This window comes from Anomaloglossus baeobatrachus, chromosome 10 (genome assembly GCF_048569485.1).
Source record: "Anomaloglossus baeobatrachus isolate aAnoBae1 chromosome 10, aAnoBae1.hap1, whole genome shotgun sequence".
Lineage (NCBI taxonomy): Eukaryota > Metazoa > Chordata > Amphibia > Anura > Aromobatidae > Anomaloglossus > Anomaloglossus baeobatrachus.
The window spans coordinates 85670604-85694321 of NC_134362.1; the positions used below are offsets into that span (position 1 = coordinate 85670604).

General features: G+C 42.1%; 2 protein-coding genes across 5 annotated transcripts in view; one reads left to right on the forward strand and one right to left on the reverse strand.

The window, feature by feature from the left end:
- MUC15 (mucin 15, cell surface associated) overlaps positions 1-20915 on the reverse strand; it is a 30160-nt gene extending 9245 nt beyond the window's left edge. Inside the window, exon 1 of the mRNA XM_075326510.1 lies at positions 20855-20915. The gene's annotated coding sequence lies outside the window, so the exon portion shown is untranslated. The remainder of the gene's footprint in view (positions 1-20854) is intronic.
- The window catches only part of ANO3 (anoctamin 3), a 680216-nt gene that overhangs the window by 587844 nt on the left and 68654 nt on the right, over positions 1-23718 (forward strand). The gene's annotated exons all lie outside the window — the stretch shown is intronic.

Here is a 23718-nt window from a genome sequence, read left to right on the forward strand (position 1 = left end):
AAGCTTTAAAAAATGTACTGACTTTTGGCTTTTTCACACCTGTTTAAATCAACTCTACCATGATTAATGGAGCTGAGGCGCACACGTCCACCCGAGCACACCCACCCGGGCACACCTACTTATCAAATTCATCAAAAATGCTGGAATTTTGTGCACTAGAAATGCTTCTCCAGGTCCTAACTTTAGTAGGATATCTTGTATGGTGCACGGAGGCGCACTCCACTCAAAAGTGGCACCAAATTTGTTAAGTGGGTTGTGCCTTTTAGTTAATTTGAACTCAAGCAATAATGGTGTAGGGTGAGTGTGCATTATGCCAATCTTGATGAATCGTCTCTCCATCCTTCCTATTGGGATCCTGTGTTATCAGCTGTGTATAAATATGTTATCTGTCATTGTAATCCTGACTTTGATAATACAGCATCGAGCCTTGCTGTAAACTCTTCCCGAAAGGACAGATACAAATCTAAAATAGTCCCAGTGGCTTTTGTGAAAATTGCAAGGTAACTCATTTCTTTAAAAGGAAAATTGTGATACGAAAAAATAAAATACATATAAGTAGAAATATAAACAATAGGTTATTTTCTTATGATAATTTCCTTTTAACTTTGTAATCTGGGGGCCATTTTTAATGCTTGTTCTTACAAAGCATTTTTCACTTAAAGGTGTAGTCAGCAAATCTGACTAGCTGGGAGAATATTAATTAATCAATTGGAGGAAAAACTTACTGAGGGTTTTATGTAGAGATGAATGAACCTAAGGTTTGGGGTTCGGTTTTTGGCCTAATACTGATTTAAAAAAAAAAAAAAATCAAAACAGAGTTTGGGTGTGGAATTCTGGGGCTGTACATATGGAAACCACTTGCATGCCTATCACTGTACTCGGGTACACTCGGTGCTCAGTCCAGTATGAGCTGCTTGCTGTTTTTGACCAGCTCTCACTGGGGGTAACAGCATGATCGGATGTAGTGTGCACCAAAAAAAAAAAAAATGGAAAAACCCCACCCATCTGCCCTAGGAAGTGATCTGTTTATGGCTGACTGCACGCGGGCGGAGACTCGAACTGCCAATCAGTGACTTCAATTGGAGTTTGGATCAAGTCCAAACCCATAGAGGTTCGGTTTAGCTGCACCCACCAAAACCGAACTTCCACGGGTTCGCTCATCTCTAATGTTAAGTTGTGCAGAAATTGATTCAGATTTCTAGCTTTCAGCAGAATCATCAGCACTCAGATATTGTTAAATATTAACTTGAGACATAGATCAGTCATTATTTACATCATCACAAAATGGAGAGTTGCAGGAAGAACACAGAACATATTGTAAATCTAAAGAGGTCATACAATACAGTCTAGACAGGAACTATATGCACATAAACAAACCTCTCACAGTTCAAGACAGTCCCTCCACAGCATAAGCCTGCATTTACTGTATACTCTGTCAAAAATATTCTAGATAAGGACTATTAGTAGAGAATTCTCATGACATGTTGCCTCCTGAGCAGCTCAGATCCATACTTATTAGTTACTTGGAGGCAGGTTTTCCCCCTTGAGTGACAGTTCTGGTGAGTAGCTTTGTCCTGCTACAACACATTAATGGTTTGTCAGTGTTTGTTCTGAGTCTACACTCTTCTGACTATATTTACATATAGTAATAACAGGGCATTTGGGCAGTACATAGATCAGGGAACTGATAGCCATGATTATGAGACCTGATCTGAGAGCTACTGAAGCTGGAGGCCGGGAGATTGTGATTCCACAGGAGTAATAAGAACCCCATCAGGGGCATAGATGTAGAGGAAGGGACGTGAGCAGCCAACTCCTGTATAGAATTCAGCGGATAAAATTCTATTATGTCAAATACACAAAACATAGAGCAAGAGGACACATTTCGGATATCACATCCTTATTCTGTCTCCAGACAGAATAAGGATGTGATATCCGAAACGCGTCCTCCTGCTCTATGTTTTGTGTATTTGACATAATAGAATTTTATCTACGATGAAATAATGAAAAAAATGTTTACTTTTAAATTTTGGACCTGTTTGCTGCACAATCCTACAAATTTATCTCCTCATCTGCTTGGAGTTGGCTTTCTCCTTCTAGTCCGTGCACGGTCAAAAAGTGCTGGTCTCCAATGAATTACAACAGGTGAGCTGGACTTTTCCTTGTATTTGCTCCTGATAGAAATCATTGGCTAGGAGAGAGCTGATTGGAATATTAAGAGATAACGTGGTTGTCCCACCAATAAAGTACATTTTAATCAATAGATCTTTAGGGTGGGGATATCAGCTAATTGGCACTCCCGTGGTAGCGAAAATAAGCTCCGGTATCCACATCATTGCTCTTATATGAGCAGAAGCGATTGGACAGAGCCAGTTTCAAGTCCCCTAAGGGGACTAATATAATGAGTAAAAAAGACGTTTTAAAAATATGCAAAAATAAAAAAACATAAGTTCAAATCATCCCCCTTTTGCCCCATAAAACAATTAAAAAAAAAAAAATAAAAATTCATATTTGGATTGCCGCGTTCAGAAATGCCCGATATATCAAAATATATAATAATTAATCGGATGGTAAAGGGTGTAACAAGACAAAATACCATCACGCCAGTATTGTTTTTTTGCAATAAAATGCAATGAGGCAATCAAATCATCGTATCTTCCCAAAAATATTATAATTAAAAATGTCAACTCCAGTCGCATAAAATAGCACATCATACAGCCCCAGATCCTGAAAAATGAGAGTGTTATGAGTCTCTGAAAATGGCTCAAATTCACAATTCTTTTTTTAAAACAATTTTTTGAATTTTTTTCACCACTTAAATAAAAATAAAACTATATGTGTTTGGTATCTATGAACTCATGGGGACCTGGGGAATCATATTAACAGGTCATTTTACCATATAGCGAACATGGTAATTAAAACAAATCTAAAAAATAATTGTGGAATTGCACTTTTTTTGCAATTTAACCACACACAGAATGTTTTCCCCATTTTCCAGTACATTATGGGGCAAAATGACTGAGAACATTCAAAAGTTCAACTCATCACGCAAAAAACAAGCCCTCATATGGCTATATTGCTGGAAAAATAGAAAATATTATAGCTCTTGAAAGATTGGGAGGAAAAAAAGAAAAATCGCCTTTGGTGAATGGGTTAAATACATGTGTAGTTCTTTTGGTAAGAGTAAGTTTGTGTAGTGAAGGTTTTGGTACAAATTCAAAATAGTTCAAAAGAGTAAAAAGAGAAATTTACTTTTCAGTACCTTATGTATAATGTAGAGACAGAGACACTGATTGCAGTGATGTGTCACTTATAGTGTTGAGCGCACCCGGATCCGCAAAATCCGTATCCGCACAGTTTGAGAGCCCGATCCGAGTCCAACCAGTACCCGGGATTCGGGGTGCACAATCTGGATCCGTTTTTTTTTCTCTCTCTCTCTCTCTCCCTCCTGGACCCGGATTATAACCGATCCGCTCAACTCTAGTCACTTACTGAGCTATATGCTGTCACTTTGATAAAAATCAATGTATTATCTGCTGCAGATCTAGCAGTTATACAGAGCTGATGAATATGCTAGACTACCTGGCAGGACACCAAGTAGTCCTATAATGATAATGTACTGCTGATACATCAGTGATTTTTTTTAAACTACACTAAGCAGCCCAGTAAGTGACAAATCACTGGAATCTGAATCTCTGACCCTACATTATGCTGCTCTCAGATTAGGTGGTAAAAACCTGCTGACAGATTCCCTTTAAAGAGAATCTGTCAGCAGGTTTTTGCTACCATATCTGCGATCTGCATGATGTAGGAAAACAGATCTGAATCCAACAATGTATCACTTAGATTACTGGGTGCAGCCATTCTGACACAATCATAATTTTTAGATTCAGTAATATAGCAGAACTGAGAGAGCTGTCCTCGCCCACACCAGGCTTGGTATAGAGATTGTACACTGACATGGAGGTGTCAATCAGAGGAGGGGGGGTGCCAAACTGCCGTGTGCTTGACATTGTAGTCCGAGCAATTATAAGGGTTCTTCTGCTTAAACAAACAGCAAATAAATAACAGATCACACTGTCACAAGACAGGCATCCCTGAATTCTTTGTTATAACCCCTGCAGTATGCTGTCTTCAGCTTACATAGCAAAAACCTGCTGACAGATTCCCTTTAATGAAATGAGGTTGTCAAGCCATAACCACCACTATCTTATGTAGCCTATTAAGACCCATGAGCGACACAGAGACTTTTCCTGTTCAAGAAACTTCAGTTTAAGTCATAGCAGGTCAAAGGCGGATCCTGCATGACACGAACAGCCACTGATTAGGCTGCAGGTAACCTGTCAGGTCACAACTGAACAGTAAGGGAAGCTGGAGGTTGGATCTTTTAAAAAGGGATTATCTTCATTAAGCCTAAGACATACGGCAGGAAAATCGGTGCGAGTGGAATGCGGTAAAACATCGCATTCCACTTGGACCAATATTAGCCTGTGTGTCAGCACCCATGAGCGATTATTTTCTCAGCCCTAATCAGACCGAGAAAATAATCGCAGCATGCTGTGACTATGATGCGTTACTGGTTTCTCTCGACCCATTCAAGTGAATGGGGCGAGAGAAAAGTCGCACTGCACTCGCGGTACACCGGTGTACTGCGAGTATTGGGCGAGAATGGCAATAGCCGGCAATGAAGGAGAGAGGGAGATAAATCCCTCCCTCCCCTCTACAGCACCGGCCCATCCCTCCTCAGCACTGGCCTGCCCCTCCTCAGTGCTGGCCCGCCCCCCACAGCTGAGGTCCGATCGCATGATCGCACCTCAGTCGCAGTGACACTCGCATGACACTCGGCTCCCGCTGTGCTGCCAGAGTGAGCCGAGTGTCATGCGAGGATCGCACTAGTCCCCCATGTGGCCCCGGTCTTAGACAACTTCTATAAGACTAATAAGTATCCTGGTCCTTATTTTTTACGTGTGTTACTTTTTAACTTTAGTATTGTAAAACCAACTCTGCCCCATTTTTCTCAGTCCTGTAGATACTATACTTACACTGTATACACTATACATGAGCATGCTCTTCAGCGTTTCACCTTGTATGCAGTCCAAACCCTAAACTAAAGTATATTCAAGCCTTACCTGACCGCACCTTGCTGCCATGACTCAGAGTCCCCACTACTATTGAATAAACACCCACACTTCCTCCAATGCATTCTCAATAGCATTAATAATTTGCTTTAACCCTTCCATGTATACTGATTATGAAATGCTACATTTTTTCTATTAATTCTTCTAGTTAAAGGGAACTTGTCAACAGATTTGGCGACTATAAGCTGCGTCCACCACCAGTGAGATTTTATATACACCATTCTAGAATACTGTATTTAAAAGCCCAGGCCACGCTGTAGAAGTTAAAAAAAACTTTTATAATACTCACCTAGGGGGGGCGGTCAGATCTGATAGGTGTCACTGCTCTCCTGTCCAGCGCCTCCTCTCTGCGTCGATCTCCATCCTCCTTCTTCTGAGGCCCTCATGTATGACGCATCCTACGTCATCCACACTGGCTGACATTGAGTTCCTGCGTAGGTGTACTTTGATATGCCCTGCTCAGGACAGTACAAAGTATTGTAGTGCGCATGCGCAGGCGGTCTTTCACCATTTCCTCACATCTGCGCATTACAGTACTTTGATCTGCCCACAGCACAGCAAATCAAAGTGCGCCTGTGCAGGGCCCCAATGCTGGCCTGGGCTGGATAGAAGGGGGAAGGAAATAGCAGCAGAGAGGAGGAGCTGGATTGGTAAGAGGCGCCGCCGGACCGGAGAGCAGCAATAACCATTGCACCTTACCGCCCTCCCAGGTGAGTTTTATAAAAGGGATTTTTATGTTGTACAGCGCGGCCTGGGTATTCTTTAATGCTGTATATAAGGGCTCACTGGCTGTGGCCGCAGCTTATAGTCACCAAATCTGGTGACAGGTTCCCTTTAGGCCTGCGACACACATCTGTGCCGCCAGCACGTGTTTGTCATTTTTTACACGTACCAGCGTGCCGCGTTAAGCAATGCTACCCTATTGTAGCAGGCACACACACGTAAAACCACACGGAACGTGTGTCCGTGTGCGTTTGTACGTGTGTGCGTTTTTCAAAGCGCGGACATGTCAGTGTTTTCTCCGGCAGCACGGGTGTCACACGGCCCGCACCCGTACCACACGGGTGTAGTATGGATGCGGTCCTGTGTGACACGTGCCGGAGAAAACACACGTGTCAGAGAAAAAAAACCAAAACATTAACTCACCTTCTCCAGCCCTCCTGTCTCTGCCGCTGCTGCCTCTTGCTCACGACCGACGCTCATTATTCTCATTTAATATTCACTTCACTGCCTGGCAGCAGCAGCAGCGGGGAGACGGGAGGGCTGGAGACCGAAGATCAGCACCACGGACAGCAACGCGGACAGCAGGAAGGACCAGGTGAGTATGTAAATTACCGGTTCTACGTGTGTTATCGCGGATAGCACACGTAGAACACACGTGGCCCGGACGTACCAGAGACACGTACTTACCTGCACGCAACACGCAGGGAAAATACGTGTCTCTCGGCACGTGCGTCATTTTCACGTGAGTGTGGCAGAGGCCTTAAGCACTTATTGAACAGGTTAGGAAAATAATTGCAGAATTATTCATTTCTGTAATTTTTTACTTTAGCAACAGAAATGTTCAAATAATGAGATTGCAAAATAATGTTAGCTCCATATTATTTGTAAATTCTCATTATCTGTACCACAGTCCAGGAATCTGGCATAAAATCCCCCACTTTATCATGGCTATCTTTAGAAGTGCACTTTTTTCCCCCCTGCAGCCTATATCATTCATATTTTGCTTTTGTTATTTTAGTGACCTACATTTAATTTGTCACTGTATCCTCTTACCTCATTCATGCCTCACCTACAGTGTATGTGCTTCCATTATTTCATTACCAACCCTTTCAGAACCTTATTTGTTGAATATGTATTTATATACACTACTGTGCAAACGTTTTAGTCAGGTGTGGAAAAAAATACTGCAAAATAACAATGCTTTAAAAAATCTAGAAGTGTATTATTAATCGTTTATTTTTTATCAATTAAAGCACCACTCCATCATCTTTTTTATTGCACCAGTAGCATGGTGCTTTAAATCTAATTCGCCTGCCCCCATCTTATACTCACCTGCTGCCATCTCCCTCTGTTTCCAGCGTCCCTCTGGTCGGTCTCCAGCAATTTGTGACCTGTCGGCAGCTCCAGTGTTTCATGGAGCATGCTGGATGTGAAAACTTAATACAAATCTATGAGAGCCTCGTTCTGGCTTTCATAGAGATACATTGAGACCTTTGTGACGTAACTTCTGACTTCCAGCCAATCAGACGTTACGGGCACAAGATGGTGACACAAGACCAAAGTGTCGCTGAAAAAAGGTGAAGACACCGGAAGGTGTATAGTACATGATATACTGATAGGATGTACATGATATGAACAGTATATGACAGGGGACAGTGAACTTACATTTAAAGCACCACTGGGGAAAAAAACAACAAAATTCAAAGAAAATAGACAAAAGTAAACTCTAAAGGCCGCTTTACATGCTGCAACATCGCTAGCGATGTCGCTAGCGATCGCACCCGCCCCCGTCGTGCATGCGTCACGGGCAAATCGCTATCCGTGGCGAACAATATCACTAGTACGTGTCACACCAACTTACCTTCCTAACGACGTCGCTGTGGCCGGCGAACAAACTCTTTTTTAAGGAGGCGGTTCGTGCGGCGTCACAGCGACGTCACACAGCGGGCCACCAATAGAAGCGGAGGGGCGGAGAGCAGCCACATTAACGTCACTCCCACCTCGTTGCTGGAGGACACAGGAACGCTGTAGTTCATCGTTCCCGAGGTGTCAGACATAGCGATGTGTGCTGCCTCAGGAACGACGAACAACCTGCATCCCAAATGAGCAACGATATTTGGGAAAGGAACGACGTGTCAACAATCAACGATTTGTTCCGCTTTTTGGATCGTTAGCGGTCGTTCGTAGGTATCACACACAACTGCATCGCTAACGACTCCGGATGTGTGTCACGAATTCCGCGACCCCAGCGATATCTCCTTAGCGATGTCGTTGCGTGTAACGGGGCCTTAAGGCCCTGTGCCCATGGGAGAAAGTAAATGTGGATTTTCCAGATATATCCGCGGGTTTAAGCAAGTACAGACCCTCCCTATGCTATCGTATGGGATTTGGGGAGTGATGTATCAATGCGGCGGTATTTGCGGCTGCGGAAAATGTTGCGGATTTCCCGCAGCCGCACGTAACTGCATGTCCATTATTCATGTGGAAATACCTGCGGAATTCCTGCCTTTCCACTATGGAGATACAGAGTGGGAATTCCACAGGAATTCTGCACGAAATCCGCACTGTTTCCGCAGGTTTACCACATCAATTCCGCAGAAATACCACAGCAATGGATAGCTATGGATTCCGGGGAGTTGCTGCATGACCCTGCGGAAATACCTGCAGAAAAGTCCGCAGGTACGATTTCCCGTGGGCACATCGCCTAACTCAAATCGTTTACTTTGACCAGACTTTACCTGCTAAATAGTTTCAATTCTCTAAAGATACCTCTTAAAAAGATTGGGTGTGTTTAGAAATGATGTCCTGGTTTAGAATTAATTTGTAGCCAATCAGACACCTTCCTGATGAAGTTGCAAGATAGATACAGTAAGTATCTGCCTGTATTTATCAGCATTGAGGACAACATTCATCCTGACCAAATCAAATTAATCCTAAATCCCCAACTTAATTTGCCAAAAATCTGCCCCAAATTTGACAAGAATCTCCATCATGCTTCACTGTTGCCTCCAGACATTTTTTTATTGCACCACTTTCCAACCCTTCAGCAAATAAACTGTCTTCTTTTACAATCAAATATTTAAATATTGGGAGGAAATGGGTTAAATTCTGCTCTGCCAGATTATCAAATAAGGAGAAATGAGAAATCAAATTGATAGCGGTTTTAATCTAACACGTTTTGAAGTAGGCACACTCCTTCATCAGGACGTCCCACAGATTATTCGATCATTGATCAACGCAGAATTTAACCCATTTCCTTCCAGCCTTTGATGAATTCTCATTATGTACTGTAGGTCTGCAGCAGCATATTTTCTAGCTCTATTTTTGGTTGTGGTTACTTAACCCCACCGGGTGAGCCCATCTGATTTCAGGTTTGTCGACCTTTGCTCTGATAAGACCCTTCCAGTTGATAACAAACAAACCAAACATTTTGACTCATGGGTCCAGAGCACCTGCTGCTATTTTTATGGACCCCTGTTCTTATGTTTCTGTGCATGTTGTGTCACATGGCCTTGTTTCACTATCTAAAATATGTTGTTTGGTCACAATTCTTCGATGAATCAGCTTTTGGTCAGACTTCTCCTAACAGTAGATAGGAATAGCTGTGTACCACTGAATGTGCCAGTTCTGAGCTGATGCCACTGCTGGATATCTTCCGATTTCAAAGGGAAGCTTGATGTGCCTTTCATCTGATGCAATAAGTATCATCACTATTGAGTCTATAGTCCTCAAAATTCCCAATTTGTTTGTGCTTCTTCAAAAGAGCTTTAATTGCACATCCTAAAACTCTAGCCTGATTTGAAATCTTTGCCTGGTAGAGACCTTGCTGATGCAGGATAACTACCTTGTGCCATGTTGAATAACTTCTGATATGGAACTGTTTTTGAGAACCTCACCTTTGTATCAAAGTTTGGCTGTATTCTTTTAACATATAGTGTGACTAACAGCTGTTAAAAAAGTCCCAAAACACCACACATAACCTTTTGATAGAGTTTTTCTTTGCTTTGGATAACTCAGAAGATACTTCCTTCCTACTTTATATTGACTCAGAATTTCGTAAACTGGTCAACACTATTAAGGTAGATTTGCTGCAGTATTTTTTAGTACATAGTGTTCATTGTCACCTGTCTAACCCTTAGGGCTCTTGTCCTGCAGTCTACAACCCCTGAAGACTATCCCTAGGATTAGCAAGATGTTTTGTATTTCTCATTACTTCTACCCTATAGAATAATGCCCAATTGACACAGATTTACGCCCACAAGATGAAATTACGCCACTTGATAGCTTAAGGGCTGAATGACTCCTTTCATTCCATGTCATTATTACATGTCACTTACACTGAATCGTACAGGTATGCATTACTAAGACATGATTTATATTCTGGTACTGTCTTCACAAAGTTATTTTATACCATGTAAAGTAGGCTTGCAGAATGAATGAAATGTTATAATTAATCTTTAATACTTTATGATAATTAGATTGCAGTTTACAAGCATTCTCCATTATTTGTCTTCTTTAAATACAGTATAATAAATTAAAAGGAACCTGTCTCCAGGATTTTGCTTGTTTTATTTCTGCTGCTCCCCAAAAAATTCTAATTTTTTTTTCATATCGCTATAGGGATATCAGCCTTTTTACTGAATGCTAAATTTAATAGTCTTTTGTAAGGGGGAGGTACACACAGGATCCTCGGAGGTGTGTTTTTAGGATGCTCTGCAGTATTACTTTGTGAGCCACACCTCTTTGGAAAAGATAATAAAAATTAGCACTAAGTCAAAGGGCCCCCGAGCTGCTTCATGGAAGCTTTAACAACAAATAATCAAAGCAAAAACTAGCCACATTGGACTTGGTGACAGGCTCTCCCTAAATAACTCAAGCGGGAAGAATTTAATAGAGATAATTACTATCTTTTACACACCTTGTAAGCAGACTTAATATATACTGAATTATCATTACAAGCATTTGTGCTTCTGTATTTATGACCCAGATGGCACTGTCAAGAATGAGTCTGGCTTTTAATTACAATACTGGTTATTGGCCCCATTAATAATGACAGAATGTTAATCGTAATCATTTATAAATGACATGTCACCTGATGTCAAGGATGAAAAGCAAAAAGTTCCTTTGGTAGCCATGGACCAGCCACATTAAATTATTATTATTATTATTATTTATACACAGAGCACTGTTGATTCCATGGTGCTGTACATGAGAAGGGATTACATATAAAATACAGATATAAATTACAGTAGACAGACTGGTATAGAAGGGATAAGGTCCTGCCCTTGTGAATTTATATCCTACAGGATAATGGAGAAGAGACAGTAGGTTGGGGATTTGTAGCAGCTGAAGTGGCAGTGGGGTCAAGATGGCTGTAAGCGTTCTTGAAGAGAGGGTTTTCAAGTTGGGCTTGACATTTCTGAATGTAGTGGATAATTGGACATGTTGGGGTTCAGAATTCCAGAGGATGGGGGATATTCAAGAGAAGTCTTGGGGCAATATTATTAAGAACAAATTAGTGTAGATGTAAGAAGAAGGTCTTGGAAGGACTAAAGATTACATTTGGGAGTATATCGGGAGATTGGTTTTGGTGAAAGGGATTTGCAGAGGGGAGAAGCAGTGGATTGGAGAGTTAAGAAGTGGATTAGTTTGGTAGCAGAGTAAGGACGGACTGGAGAGGAACGAGAGTGTTAGCAGGGAGTCCACAGAGGAGGATGTTACAGTAGTCAAGGAGGGAGAAAAGAGCATGCATTAGCATTTTCGGAAAGTGGGAGTTGAGAAAAAAATGGATTCTGGAAATATTTTTGCATTTGTGGCTGCAGGAGGTGGTGAGAGCTTGGCTGTGTGGTTTGAACAACAAAGCAGAGCCGAGGGTAACTCCGAAGCAGCAGACTTTAGGTACAGGGCAAAGTATAATGCAATTTACTGTAATGGATAGATTAGGTAGTGGAGATAAGTGAGATGAGGGAAAGATGATAAGTTCAGCTTGTCCACATTCAGTTTTAGGAAGCAAGAGGAAAAGAAGCTGGATAAAGCCAATAGACACTCCAGGATTCTGGACAGCAGGGAGGTGACATCTGGGCCAGAGAGATAGACTTGAGTGTCATCAGCATATAGATGGTACTAGAAGCCATGCAACTTTGAGTTGTTCCAGGCCAAAAGTATAGATTGAGAAAAGTAAGGGTTCCAGGACAGAGCCATGAGGGACACCAACAGAGAAAGGGTGGTGTGACGAGGTAATGTGGGAGAGGGAAACACTAAAAGTTTGTTGGAAAGTATGAGGAGATCCAGGAGAGGGCAAGGTCTCTGACACCAAGAGAAGAGAGGATCTGTAATAGGAGGGAGTTAACTGTGTCAAAGACTGGGGACAGGTCTAGAAGGAGGAGTATAGACAATTGTCTGTTAGCTTTTGCAGTAAGTCTGTAGTAATTTTGGTCAGGGTAGTTTTTGTGGACTGGTGGGGACAGAAGCTGGATTGTAGGCTGTAGAAGACTGAGTTAGATGAGAGTTGGGATGAAAGTTCAGCATGGATGTGCTGCTTGAGGAGTTTAGAAGGAATTGGAAGCAGTGATATGGGGCAATAGCTGGTAGTAGAGGTTGGATCGAAGGATGCTTTCTTTAGGATAGCTGTGATTGTTGCATGCTTGTAAGCAAAAGGGAAGGTACCAGAGATTAACAGTAGGTTGAAAAGGTGAGCTAAAGCTGGGATAAGCATTGTGGTGAGGTTGGGGAGGAGATGGGATGTGGTTCAAGTGGTGAGGTGTGATTTGTAGAGAAGGTAAGCTGTCCTTCAGTAATGGTGATTAGTCATCACTCCCACTTTACAGGAGCCTCATATGTTCCCCTGATGAAGCCTGTATAGGTGAAACATGTTGGGGAGGCTTTACCGTTAGGATTTTAATAGCTAATGCTAGGACTGCTTGTACTAATAATGACTACTGACAAAAAAGGCTATGCAACCATGAAATAATCACAGTTGGAGAGAGATAAGATTGTGTATCTCCATAAAGGGATTAGATGAGCTGTTCCTGCACTAAGAGTCCTGCCAAAACGTAGCGACGTTCCAGCGATCCCACCAGTGATCCGACCTGGCATTGATCCCTGGAGTGTCGCTATATGGTCACTGGTGAGCTGTCAATCAGGCAGATCTCCACAGCGATCAGAGACCAGCCACCAGCCACCAGCGACCCATTTAACGACACTGTGCTTGGTAACCAGGCTACATATCAGGTAACTATGCAAAGCGCTTTGCATAGTTACCCGGTGTGTACCATGTTTACCAGCGTACCGCTGCTTACAGGCTGCCAGACGCCGACTCCCTGAACATTCAGATCGTTGGTTTCCCCCTGTTAAACACGCCGATGCGTGCTGCACAGCGGGAGACCACCGAGCAAAGAATGGTCCTTATCGTTTTGTAACGATCAGTGACCTCGCAGCAGGGGCCCGCTCACTGCTGCTTTTCACACACAGCGATATCGCTGGCAAGGTCACTGATACGTCACAAAACCTGTGACGTTTCAGCGATTTCCCTTGCGATCTCGCTGTGTGTGATGGGGGCTTAAGTGTTCTTAAATGTGTGTAAGGTGCACTTTTTGTAATTATTTAACAATCAAATGAATAAAAGCTAAGTTTTATTTTTAGGTCTTTAGTTTAAGGGTTTAGTTGCCTTTGACAAATAGTAAACATTAGACTGCATTCGGATATCATCCAGGTGCAGTGTGATATACGCAGTGACAGGTAGTGGAGAAGATGGAGAGATTAATCTTTCCATCTTCTCTGCTGTCATATGGAATATATTTATTCATGTGAATGGATCCTACACTGGAACATTCTGAAAGAGGAAATGAGAGTTGGTGCTCATAAAGTTCTATGGAGAATTGTAACAGATGTTTAAGGTGAACTTGCAGCAGCTGCTCTGTCTGCCAACATTTGTCATCACCTATCTCAAGTATTGAAAAATCTGTTTTCACCTAAAACAGATCTGTCACATGAATTAAAACTTCAGTCAGCAAGGAGAAAGAAGCGGATTTCTCTGATAAGATATATTACAAAGTTCCTTATTTTCATGCATACTATTGACTTATGAAGGAAATATTACAATAATGATTACTCTTTAGTGATATGAGATCTCTCTTTACATTTTCGTCTACATTAACATTTCTCCAGAGATTTACATGTCCTACTTTTTCAAAGATGCCGGTCTAAGTAACATTCTGTATAACCTATAAAGCCGCTTCCAAGAATTCCTCAGCATTGATATGCGGTCATGCATTGCCTTCATAATTAAACTGATCCAACCAGACAAATCTTTTTTTAATTTTTTAGTTCCTTGTATCCTTTAGGAATGTGAATTTGCATCTAAAACAACTGCGATATATAATATTGGCACATCTACATTTTCTACATTTCTTTCTCATGAACAACCGCCATCTACGTCACCACCTGTTTCTACAGCCGCTCCCAATATAAATAGAAGATTGTACATTTTGAGTCCTTTCAAGTCTTTCCTAAGTAACGGTAGCACAATCTGTGAGAGCCGTCACTTGTTATGTTAAGTTAGTGCACTTGAGAAGTGAGTGTATTTTGGCATCCTTACCTTGGTTCTTAACCTTTTTATGCCACCAGATATGCAAATACAAGGAAAGGAAATACCGGGAAAGGACAACATTCTCAATCCTCAGCTCTTTTCTTGACGTCATTTATTATATTTAATATAAAATGCATCCACATGTATTCTCAGCTTCATTACAAAACGTAGCTTATGACCTGAACTAAGTTCTACAGGAAACATCTGGGACACTATTATAGTTATAGGGGTGCTCTACTACTAGAAGAAAAATAAGTAAGGTATCTGGCTAGGGAATTCGGTATTGTTATAGGTTTTTTTTTTTACCAGGACCCTCATATACTGACCAGAATGATGAGCAGGTACTGAGAGTGTCTCCCTCTGAAGGATCTATCATGATCACTTATTACAAAAATATATATTTTCAGTTGGATATATATAAGATTTCATGCAGGAAAATTGAACACTAAGTGCTGATTCAATTTACACACCAGTCTTAATAAAGAGGTGAAGTTAATGAACTAGAGGTCACTTATAGGGGTTTTCCACTACTAGGACAACCCCTTGATTCCAAATGTTTCCACCAGGTAAAATAATAAAGTTTATATTCACCTCCACTGCCGGCGTGGTTCCAACAGCGTCCAAATTCACGTTCCCAGGACTCATGTATCGTTGTGACATCACACAAGCCCCAATCACCATTGGCTTCTGTGCCATTAACAGGAAGTGAATGGCAACCACAGTGTCCACTTCCTGTTGATTAACATTTTTGGGGAGGTAGAGAGACAGATGCCAGCGCTGATTGGACTTGGGGCTCACGTGATGTCATGATACAACACCACTGGAACCACGATGGCAGCAAAGGTGAGTATAAGCTTTTTCATGTTACCTGGGGGAAACCTGGAATGATAAGGGGTTAGTCTTGTAGTGGACAACTCCTTTAATGAATTAGGGACATCTTTTAAATGCCGTGAAACTCAACCAGAGATGTACTCCAGTTGGGTGAACACTAGAGTGGCATACTTGTTCATGAATTAGATGGGTGGGTGTAACCATGCCTTTGCCACCCAAGCGCTGGCCATTTTGGCCAAACTAGTGGGGGCTGAAATGAAAACACCAAAAGTCGCATACATTTTAGCCTGTTTATACAGGCAGAACACACAATCTGTTATAGATCATTTTGTCTACATAGTCTGTCATTGTTTTCGACAGTGCGAGTCCTGATTACACAAAATGATAGGCTATCAACAATACTTTTTAAGCCTACTTAAAAATAATTTTACCCAACAAATAAGGGTTTTGCTCATTCATCAGTTTATTGGCAGCGCATCCATACCACAACAGTATAATGAATTGAGGAACACTCATTCACAAGAATATTTCAGTATCAATTCAACTTTAACAAATTTGACGTTTCGCAATAGGCCTTCATCAGGAGAACTACAAAAAAATTAGAATATAATACTGCTCAGACTAAAGCGGGCTTTACACGCTACGATATCGCTAGCAATTCCTAGCGATATCGTACGCAAAAGCACCCACCCCCGTCATGCATGCGATTTTGTGTGATCGCTGCCGCAGCGAACATTATCGCTACGGCAGCATCACACACACTTACCTGGTCGGCGGCGTCGCTGTGACTGCCGAACAATCCCTCCCTCAAGGGGGAGGGACGTTCGGCTGCTGCATTTCCCACCCTATGCTTATGCTCAAGTCATTAAAGGGAACCTGTCAGCAGAAATTTCGACTTAAACCTAACAGATTCCCCCTCTGCAGCTCCTGGGCTGTATTCTAGCAAGGTCCCTGTTAGTATTGTGGCCCCTTTCTGACCCAAAAAAAGAGTTTATATCGAGGTACCTTTTTGGCTTCTGATTCTCTAAATGTGTCACGGGGGCGGGCTGCCTGATGGCCGTTATTCTGCCCCCTGTTCCTGTATGCCGCCCCCATCGCCGATTTCTATACTTCTGGACGCCGCCCACTGCTCCAGCCATCCCCGCGCATGCCCAGTGCTCATCTCTCGTGGATGAGCACTGTGCCCAGTGTCACCGGTGGTGACGTGCGCGCAGGGTTTAGATTATGGGCGGTGCTGTGATGTTAATTACCAAGCAACCGCCCATAATCGCGGGACCGCGCATTCCCCCTCGGCCTGCTTTCTGCGCAAGCGCGCTGCAGCTGAACTCACGTCACCTCCTTCCCATCTTGCCCTGAGGCAGGAAATAGATGGGAGGAGCGCGGAGCAGTGACTACACCGATCAGGAGGAGTTCAGCTGCAGCGCGCTTGCGCAGAAAGAAGCAGGCCGAGGGGGAATGCGCGGTCCCGCGATTATGGGCGGTTGCTTGGTAATTAACATCACAGCACCGCCCATAATCTAAACCCTGCGCGCACGTCACCACCGGTGACACTGGGCACAGTGCTCATCCACGAGAGATGAGCACTGGGCATGCGCGGGGATGGCTGGAGCAGTGGGCGGCGTCCAGAAGTATAGAAATCGGCGATGGGGGCGGCATACAGGAACAGGGGGCAGAATAACGGCCATCAGGCAGCCCGCCCCCGTGACACATTTAGAGAATCAGAAGCCAAAAAGGTACCTCGATATAAACTCTTTTTTTGGGTCAGAAAGGGGCCACAATACTAACAGGGACCTTGCTAGAATGCAGCCCAGGAGCTGCAGAGGGGGAATCTGTTAGGTTTAAGTCGAAATTTCTGCTGACAGGTTCCCTTTAAGGTTTCCCACTTTTTCGTGGTAATATTAGGTGCCTCGGCTTATATTTGGGTCATCTTATACTCAAGTATATACGTTATGTCATATTAATACACATAAATATATATATATATATATATATATATATATATGCATGCCTCTACGCATTGAGTTTTCCTATCTTTTTTTTATTTTTATGATTATTTTGTAATCATCAGAATGTTATTTTCAGTGTATCTGCATCATTTTGCACATATCTTGTTCATTTATATGTATATATGCCATATTTACTGGACTTATTCTAAGCAGTATTATATTCTAATTTTGTTTTGTAGTTCTGATGAAGGACTATTAGCCGAAACATCAAATTTGTTAAGTGGATGCATTACTGAAATAAAGTCAATTTTGTTCTTCATTCCTCTGCAGTGCCACGTTCCTATCATAACATATTGGAGTTGAATCCTACTTGAGCACCCATTATTTCACTAAGGCAGTGCTACGCATCCTCATTGTTATGGCATTAATTCACTATTACTGTCGGGTTCCCCAACATATTACAGGTGATCACTAGAGACTCCACCAGCCAGGCATCCTGTGATCAACTTATACTGAGAAATTGTTCAAAACATCCTACTTTATTATATTGGTACATTATTGGCATTGTAAACTGTACATGAAACGGCACATACAGGTGGAATAATGCTTTTACATTGGCATCTGATGCATTATCCACCTTTGACATGTTGGTGATCATCTTGCTCTCTCGACAAAAGATCAAGTTTATCCAAATGGGTGTGGACAAATAGAGAATGGTCCTCCTATTAAAGGGAACATCACTGAGACAATCCTGTGCTACCTATAATCTACTAGACTGGGCCGAAAAGATAAAAAAAATTCTCATGCTGTTGAGATCTGAATATTTTTTTCCTTAATGGATTAAAATAAGCTGGATTTTTCCCGACAAACCCACAATGTAGTGTGTTTGGGTATTTATGACATCTCTTCAAGGGACTGTTTACCCAGGTTGTAGATAAGAGTAGGGCTTTGGATAACATTTTGTCTTGCTGTTTTGAAATTGATAATCTATACATTTTGGTATTCTGGGATAAGTCTAGCACCAGTCAAACAGCACAAGATTATTGGATTTTTACCAGATATTTAGATATTAAGTGTTTCCTTGTTTTTAGAAAATAAGCTTTAGGGTAAGAAACGGATGACTCATTAAGAAATAAGCATTATTTATTTAGCACTTTAATTCTGCACCAGCGTCACTACTTTATATGGTCTCTGCAGATGACCACTGCAGCTAATCACTGATATTAGTAGAGAGGCTAGATTTAGAATGATTTATTTCTTAATTTTCTACCACTCCCTAGCCTACTTTTAAATCATGGAAACCTGCAAGTTCTAGTGGTCCTGTGACTATACTAAGAACTCTGCATGAAAGGGAGTGATAATGTATTTGAAAGTTTAAGTATTTCATACTGTAGGTCTTTTCACTTAAAGGGACTCTGTCAGCAGGTTCCTACAATGTAACCTAAAGACAGCATGCTGTAAGAGTTAAAACAGAGAATTCAGCCCTGCTTGTCTGATCTCAGTCTGTTTTTGTTTAACAGCAGTGTTAGTATAAGTCTGTTATCTTTATCATTACTGGGTCTCAGCAGCTGGAGTTGGCGGGTGCAGCTCCCAAACCCTGCCCTGTGGAAAATCTCAAATCTTTCACTGTGTTAGAGTGGCTACACACAGAAATTTAAGTTAGACACCTTTGAACTCAGGATCTCTTTGCCTATATCATGAAGCTCTTGAATGAGATAGCAAAAACCTGCTCAAAGGCATGTGATGTGGAATGCAAAGCATGACCCACGGAGGTCACACCTAAACTACAACACCCTACGATGGCACTCACATACAATCTGTTACAAATTTGTGTCAGTGCTTGCTTTTCAACATTGTATGTCACAGGGTGCCCATAGCTGAGCCAGTTCTTGTGTGCATCTATTTTGATACATGGCCTCATTATTCCAATATCCCTTTTTATGGATTTGCAAAATATTACATTTGAATAATCCAACTGTAAGATCTATCCAGCGGGATTTTCCTACTTTTGAGCCTGCGTATAATGCAGACTGCTGTAACTACTTCTTATATAGCTTAGATAACTTGTTTTTTGGTTTTTTTTGGGGTTTTTTTACTGCACTATTCTATGTCCTGTTGTGTATAAATATGTGACTCTTCAGATTTTGTGTTATACCATGTCTGATGAAGAGACCTGAGTAGTCTGGAAAGCTTGCTATTATTACCATCTTGTCAGTTAGCCATTAAAAGGTATCAACCACTGAGGACTCTCAGTTCTTTTAAACAATTTTTTTATCTCTACTGGCTAACACGGTATAAAGGTATATTTTACTTGTACTTCTTATATAGCAAGTTCAGGCTATCATACATCATTCTGATGAGCACATAAAGAAATACCAGTACCAGTATTCACTTAAACGTGTGATCTGATCATCTCCTACTAATATTTACTTATTTTACTCACTTTTATAGCTCCTTGATTAATTTCTACAGCACCTTATAGACATCATCATCACTATCCCCATTTGGTCTCACAATCTACATTCTCTATGTCTTTGGTGTGTTGGAGGAAACCGGACAACGCGGAGGAAAAATCACGCAAAAACGAAGAGAAATCTCTTTGCAGATGTTTTCCGTGGTGGGATTTGAACCTAGGAGCTCAGTGGTACAAAGAAACAGAGTTAACCACAGAGCCACTGTGCTGCCATTAATATGATCTAAATGTTGGAGGGGTATTCACCAGTTGTCAAAAAGGGGATGCACTTTACCACTTTACCAACAGTTGATATAGACAAGTGTCTAAAGGTGACAGGTACAAGCCTTAATAAATATTGACTACTTTCTACATTTATCGGACAGTATCATTATTATTATTATTATTATTTATTATTATAGCGCCATTTATTCCATTGCGCTTTACAAGTGAAAGGGGGTATACGTACAACAATCATTAACAGTACAAAACAGACTGGTACAGGAGGAGAGAGGATCCTGCCCGCGAGGGCTCACAGTCTACTGGGAATGGGTGATGGTACGATAGGTGAGGAAACATCATGATAAATATCTTCGAAAATATTACAAATTCAAACTGTTGATTATTCCTTTGGTTTGGATTTTTAATCCAAGTAACGTAGTTAGACAATTAAAGCAATTTGCCACCTCTATTCCCCACATGCCAATTTCTACCTCTTCTCCTTAATGTTTACAGTTCAAATTCCTATTTTCATTGTTTTTGTCCAAGGTTTTCTCCATATATTAGTAAATTATTCCCCCAAAAAGTATTTAATTTCCTTCAATCATCAGTTTGCAGCCCTATCACTTGCAGATTATACATAATATCACAGCAAAGTACGACAGAAGTGAATCAAACCCAAAAGACACTTGTTCCGTCTCATTCTTACTAATGGATTCCAATAAAGATCGAGACTCGGTCCAGGTGTTCCTTAAATTTAATCAAAATTATAGCTGCCATCTAAGGTATGTTTTAAGTTACAACAGCTCGAGAATAGCTGAGCCTGCACATCAGCAAAATTCATCATCATGTATGGGCTTACATAGGACTGCATATATACCTACTATACTTAGTTATATAGTATTTAACTCTGCTACATCTGTTAATCAGTTTTCAGATACAATATAAAGTGTGTTACCTTTACGTTCAGCTGTCTCTGGCAGGTGTATGGCTGTCTAGGGGAAGCGGGTGAATGACAGTAAGAGGCAGTAAGAATGAAACCTAATGTTAAAGGATAATTAGGCGGGGCTACGTCTCCCTGTGTGCGATACAGCGAGTACCTGAGAACCAGACAGACCTGATCCTCAAATATCAAGGTGAAATCTTACACATCGCTCACCCTGCCAACTGATTACATTTGTTACGTTAGTAAAGTTGGTAAAAGCTGTTTTACGTCAGCAGGTATAGCACTCGAATATGAAAGTTGAATATAAAGTACAGGTTTGTGCGAGAACACACTCTGTTCAGCGGCAGTGAAAAGCAACTGGAAAGACTGGTTGTTTCTCTGATGGCCGCAGTGAATAGACAGCCTTTAGGTAACCGAGGGGGAAGCATTGATTTCAGGCCTTTGTTCTTTTTTTAGTTTAAGATCCTATAGTTTAGTATTCCACTTGTGTAATTTTCCAGGCAAGTGGAATGGAGGGATAATGGAGGGGAAAGGTTTCCTACTTTAGTTTCTCAATGGCATTCATTAGAGAATGAATATAGAACAAAAACATTATCCAGAATTAAAGTCTGCATCCATTTAAAAAACAAAAAAAAAATCACAAATCTTGTTTTGGGGCAGTGTCTAGTGTTGCGGCGCATACCCATGTAAAGGTGTTGTCCTACAAACAATATTTATCACCTATCCACAATGTACGACTGCTGAGGATCTGGCTGTTGAGATCCCATTGATCCTAAGAATAGTGGGCCCAAAATACTTAGTATGAATATGTAGCGCCCCTGAAGCCATCAAGAGCTACAGGGAACTGCATCCTAGCCAGGATGCAGGGCCTTCCTCAGGAACCCAGAAGAACAGTGTCAGTAACAGCAACACATTCATTCTAATCCCTGTTTTCCACATTCACAAAGACTGGTGACAGGCTAGAGTTGGACTCAATGGATGGCCACCTAGAGGTGGAACCAATTAAGTCCACTAGACGACAACCGGGGGGAGGCGTCAGGCAGTCAGTAAGTGGAAGTGAGAGGAGATGGATGCAAATGTACTATATAAGAATAAGGCTGCACATCAAACTTAGATAATAGTATAATGCCTCAAGCATGTGGAAAAATATTGGAATATTCCAATATTTTTCCATATGCTTGAGGCATTATACCATTATCTAAGTTTGATGTGCAGCCTTATTCTTATATGGTATGTATTTTTTGGCTTGCACTCATATATATATATTAGTGCTCACTTCAGTTATCCTATTCAGTTGGATGCAAGTGTACTGACAGGAGAGTGTAGCGGGGACCTGAGAGCCCAGGTGTGTGGTTACCGGTAGAGTATGGTGGAGTACTTCCGGAACCATATCACCAACTGAGTACAGAGCCCTAGGTCAGGCAAAAGCTCCAGGCAGACCTGATAAAATCTACACAGTGAGGGTACCATACAGGACCTCACTGACCATAAAGTTCGGGACACAGTAGCAACGGGAGAACCGGGGAACAGGACCAGAGAAACTGACCCCACAGGGTTCAAGCTACCTGTCATATGGACTAAGACAGAGTACCAGGAGGACCCACCAACCAGAGACAGGTACAGGGGAAGACAGCCACCAGGTCATCACACGGGCACTGGAACTAAGGGTACCAGTGGTGAGGACCAGCCTTCATTGGGTTGCCAGCCATAACAATGCTGTGAGTAAAAGGAACCAGTTACACTGCAATCCCTTCTGTGGCCTACATTCTGTCTGCACCCAACATCATCATCAATCCCCAGGGGCCTGGCCCTACTTGCGGAGGGCCCAACATCCAGGCTGCCACTAAAATCATCCCCAGTAGTGAGAACTGTGCACCACTGTGTGGCTCCACTAATATAGCTGCAACCCGCAAGTGGCGTCACAGCCAAAATGTTTATTACAATTCCCCTGTAAACAACCCCCTTTTTAAAGTGACCTTCAGGGTCACGGAACCAGACAACGGCCACGCAATGAACTGTCCCAACGTAACTAGGCCCGGGACAAAGTACCCCATAGCCCTGGGGCGAGTCAAATTGAGCAGCAGTGAGCTTGTGTGACTGTAGGCAGGCGATCGGATGCAGTGACGCAGACAATGAGGAGGCATTGGTGACTGAACCAACAATGGTTTATTAGCTATATATAGATCAAGGGTTAGCACTTCTAATGTGAGATATTGGTATAGCACAAGTACCAGTAGTAAATCAGAGTACTTTACATAAGGTAAATCAGCAACACAGATATCCGGAATAAAATCACAGTATTACCGGTATCTATATGGTATTACTCTTATCACTAACTAATGGTCATCATCGGCATTATCATATTTTAGATGCGTCTAGCAGGGAAACATCAGTGTCATTCTATTTGTTACTGTTGTCTACTTATCTAAGACAGGGCTGGGCAAAGTGTGGCCCACGGACCAAAACCGACCCTTTAGCTGTACCTCTCCAGCCTGCGGCCCTAGACAGTCGAAGAGCTGAAATCAGTGGCTGGGGGCTGCACCGTGCTCTCCCCGCCGTCTGCTGCTGCTCACTTTCTGATGTCACAGCTCTCTGCATCCTCAGGGCACAGATAGTGGTGAATACATTGGTGGAGGTGGGGGCCGCTGGCTCTAACTTCCAACAATCACCATGAGGCACAGCAGACGTGATGACGTCACATCATCATGTGTGCTGTGCAAAGCGTCAGTGCACCAGAGACCTGAGCACGGCAGCAGGCGAATGGGAGCAAGGTGAGTATGTTGTATTTGTTTTTTTAATGAGTATGGGATGTTTCCATGTATTTAGGAGTCTCTGGAAGGCTCTCATAAAGTATATAGGATGCTATCTGGGGGCTC